The sequence below is a fragment of the Petaurus breviceps genome, unplaced genomic scaffold (assembly GCF_028583685.1).
Source record: "Petaurus breviceps papuanus isolate PSGF00001 unplaced genomic scaffold, PetGlider_PUasm1.0 90065, whole genome shotgun sequence".
NCBI lineage: Eukaryota > Metazoa > Chordata > Mammalia > Diprotodontia > Petauridae > Petaurus > Petaurus breviceps.
The window spans coordinates 87893-92369 of NW_027187174.1; the positions used below are offsets into that span (position 1 = coordinate 87893).

At 43.6% G+C, this 4477-nt stretch overlaps 1 long non-coding RNA gene across 1 annotated transcript in view; it reads right to left on the minus strand.

The window, feature by feature from the left end:
- The window catches only part of LOC138176674 (uncharacterized), an 8335-nt gene extending 4222 nt beyond the window's left edge, over positions 1 to 4113 (minus strand). Inside the window, exon 1 of the long non-coding RNA XR_011172359.1 lies at positions 3884 to 4113. This is a non-coding gene — a long non-coding RNA (uncharacterized lncRNA). The remainder of the gene's footprint in view (positions 1 to 3883) is intronic.
- Between the last annotated feature and the right edge of the window lie 364 nt (positions 4114 to 4477).

Below are 4477 nucleotides of genomic sequence, written 5' to 3' on the forward strand. Positions count from 1 at the left end.
AGAGAGAGAGAGAGAGAGAGAGAGAGAGAGAGAGAGAGAGAGAGAGAGAGAGAGAGAGAGAGAGAGAGAGAGAGAGAGAAAGAGAAAAAAAGAAAGAAAGAAAGAAAGAAAGAATAAGCAACTTTAGCAAAGTTGCAGTACGTAAAATAAACCCACACAAATCATCAGCATTTCTACATATTACTAACAAAGCCCAATAGAAAGAGATAGAGAAATTCCATTTAAAGTTACTGTAGACATTGTAAAATATTTGAGTGTCTACCTGTCAAAACAAACCCAGGAATTATATGAACACAATTACAAAATATTATTTTTTTAAGCAATTGGGGGTAAATTGCTCAAGGTTACATGGCCAGTTATTTCTGGGTGTGGTGCTAAGTATCAGAGCCCGGATTCAATCTCAGGTCATCCCGACTCTGGGGCCGGTGCTCTTACTCGCTGAGATACCTGGCCGCCTCTAAGTAATTGGGGTTAAGTAACTTGCTCAAGGTTACACAGCCAGGTGTTTCTAGGTGGGTGCTAAGTGTCTGTCATCCTGACACTGGGGCCGGTGCTCTTACTCGCTGTGCTACCTGGCCACCCCGATTACAAAATAATTTTAACAGAAACAGTGTCAGATCTAAATAACTAGAAAAATATCAGTTGCTCATGAGTAGGCTGAGCTAATACAAAAAATGGCAGTTCTATCTAAATTAATTTACTTTTCAGTGCCATACCAGTGAACCTGCCAAAATATTATTTTATAGAGCTAGAAAAAACAGTAACAAAATTTATCTGGAAGAACAAAAGGCCCAGAATATCAAGGGGATTAATGAAAAGAAATTCAAAGGAAAGTGGCCTAGTTATACCAGATCTTAAATTGTATTCTAAAGCAGCAGTCATCAGAACTACTTAGTACTGGTTAAGAAATAGAGTGGGAGATCAGTGGAATAGGTTAGGTATGCAAGAAAAAATATTCAAAGACTATAGTAATCTATTTGATAAATCCAAAAACTAAAGCTTCTGGGATAAGAACTCACTATTTAACAAAAACTGCTGAGAAAACTGGAAAATAGCATGGCAGAAACTAGGGATAGACCAACATCTTACACCATATACCGAGATAAAATCAAAATGGTTACATAATTTAGATATAAAGACTGATAGTATAAGCTAACTAGGAGAGCAAGGAATGGTTTATCTGTCAGGTCTATGGTTTCTGCCTGGTACCATAATCATGTCCATTTGCATTGTGTTGTTCCAGGTCCAAAGTGGCCATGAGTTGTGTGATGGAGGGATTACATGGGACAGTGTCTGGGGGAAATTCTTTGAGAAAGTTTTTTTTTTTTCCTATTAGTATCTAGTGCTAGTCCCTTTTAGTGTTGCCTGAATGACTTGATGTGATTTCTGTCCATCCCTCCCTTTTCCCCACCCCACCCCCCTTTCTGATTACTGCTTTAACTGTTATCTCCTGACTGCTGTTTTTCCTCTGAATCTCTGGACTCCAGGGTGCTCTTTTGTTTGCCTGTGGCATAGCATTCTCTTTAATTACTGACATCATTCCAAGTGGATAGAAAGTTGGCTTGGGAGTTGAGAAGACACAAATTAAATGCTGTCATTGTCACAACCTGATTGTGTAATTCTAGGTAAATCATATAACCTGCAAGTGGTCCATGGATCTCTCAACACTTTAAATTACATAACAGTTATATGCCCATATTGGTACAGGGAGTTTCATCCCTAGGATATTATTACACCAAAGAAACCTTAGGTCCAGACCAAAAATATTCATTAGTGAAAAGCACCCTCTTTCCAGATAGGGAACAGGGACCCCAGATTCTATCCTCATGACAGGAATCCAGAACTAGCCCCTTACTGGCTGCTCAGACAAACGAGTGAGACTCTGACCACCTTTAGTTCCTCCATGGGAGGGCTCTGGGGTTCTAGGATGATACAGGCAGACTCCAGGCCCCAAGCCTTGGCTGAAGCTAATCCTTATAGGAATAGTAGAATTGTAAAGAACTTCAGAGTCCTTTCTGGGAGCCAGGATATGCGGCCAGGAGTGCTAACAGTACCCTTCCCTGCCTCTCAGGGTCATTAGGGATGCTTTTGCCCTGGTTTGTAGATATTTTCCCTAGGTTTCTGGTTCAATGTAGATTAGCTTGTGGATTTTTACTGCTGGGAACATCCCAGAGCTTGAACCAAGGCAACCTTCATTGTGTCATACCTGGAGGGCAGGCTACCCCCTGTATCAACCCTGACCTCATAAGACAGTGCTTTTTAGATAATGTGGAGCAGTGCAAGGAGACTTTCCCCATTTCTCCTGGATTTGAAAAAGCCAACACCTGGATATTCCCGGTTAGGAAAGGACAGGAAAAGTGAAAAGATATGCCATCCCATAACATGGGACTTGCTGAGGCCAAGTGGCCTGTTGGCTTTAGGACTGGCCCTGGAGTCAGGAGGAGCTGGGCTCCCATCCTGTCAGCCACATCCCAGCTGGGTCACCATGGACTTAATGTCTCTGTATCTCAGGTTCCTCATCTGTGCAATAGGCACAATGGCAAATACCTGCTTCACTGGGTAATTGTATGGCTTAAATGGGAATGTTTCTAAAGCACTTAGTGAGCCTCGCAGAGTAATTCAGATGCCAGCCAGTGTGACTCCTCTTTGAGCTCTCCCTACGCACTCTCTTCAGGTTCAGCTTGGACTGCTGCTGATGAATCAGCTCATCCTACTCTTTGCCTCTTGGATACCTGTCTCGTGGTTGTAGTGAACATTGTCTGGCAATAGATTATCCACTGGAGGAGGAAATGGTAAACCAGTCTAATGCCTTTGCCAAGGAAACCCTATGGACACCTGGTCTGTGGGGTCATGAAGAGTCAGACATGAATAAACTCAGCACCAACAACCCTTGCTCAACCAGTCATTCCCCGTGTAGAATACAACCTTTGTCGGAGCCAAGCACTGCAGTCCTCCAGCCTTCTCCTAGCAGCCTGCTGACCAGCAGTGAGTCAACAGAGCCCAAGGGGACCCAGAGCAAGGGCCATCCCTGCCACCCATGCCCCAGGCTCCACCTAGGAAGGAGCAGGGCCATCCAGCACAGGGGGCGGGGCTGAAGAGGATGGCTTACACTGCTCCTGCACCCGTCTGCAGGCTGACACCTACAAGCCTCCAGAATTCTCAGGGAACTCATACTGCCCTGCTCCTGAGCCATGAAATTTCAGGCTGATGTAGATTCAGGGACCTTTGTAAACTTTTTAGATTCTGTCTTCTCCCAGTAAAAACAAGCATCCCTACCAGTGAGACTGCCTAAGTGACAGAGGACCCGGCCCTACATGCTTGAAATCTAGTTCAAGTGTGGTTTCCCCTGCACTAGGCTGAGAATCATTGATTCCACATCTATAGGAGACCCCAAGAAATCACGTGGTCCCATCCTCTGCCTGTACGCACATATCATTTCATCTCCAGTTTTGCTGATGAGAAAACCGTGGCTCCCAGAGGTTAAAGGATTTAGCCATAATCACACAACTCAGAGAAATAGGGCTAGGACTGGAAATAAGCTCTCCCATATCATGGCTTTGTCCGTTTTCCTTTAAGCTTGTCCTGCTCAGTCTTCTGAGGAATGGTCCCTGTGGAATGGGCCTGTCAACCTCAGCACTTCCCACTGCCTTAAGGGAGATGAATTATAAAGTCTCCAAAACACAAAGGCAGGGGCCGGTGTCAGATTTCTGAATAAGAAGCTAAAGCCAGAGGAAGCTGTTTAGATAAATCAGTGCCAAGCAAACGTGTATTATTCAAGCTTCCCCCTGGTCCCTTCTAAAGGGGTTTTTATCCTGAGACTAGACTTCACATTTCAATGAGAAGATGCAAGGAAGATAACAGAAAATTTGGAAATGGCCCTTACCTTTTCAAGAGGTTTCTGGCCAAATAATTCACAAATGCCCTCACAAGTTTTCTCTTTCTCTCAGCTCTTCCCTTGTTTGCTCTTCTCCTCTCCTCTCTTTCCTTCTCTTTTTTGCTTTTCAGAAGGCTTCTGTATTTTTTATAGTAAGAAGGGGAAGGGTGGGACGGACAAATGAAACTGAAACCAAAAGCAAATCTTTTGTTCCTAACTCCCTAAGCTTAGAATGAGAGACTACAGTGTACATATGGATGAGTGTTTGGGAAATGCAGTAAATGCCTAATTATTCACCACATATGAGACCTTCAGCAAAAGCATTTTCTAATGCCAACCTAAATTACAGCCTACAAGCCCTTGTCCTTTGAGGATAAACAGAAATTCCAGGGCCTCACAATGCAAATTTTTTTTTGGGGGGGGGGGGTAGATGACATAGGTCCCTGACTGCTGGCATAAAAGTTATGATATCAAAACCTTTTTATCTGCTGGCATTTATTTTAATGCCATGTAGGGCATTAAAGGACAGATATGTGGCACAGTGGATAGAGTGTTAGGCTTGGAGTCAGGAAAACTCATCTTCATGAGTTCAAATCTGGCCAG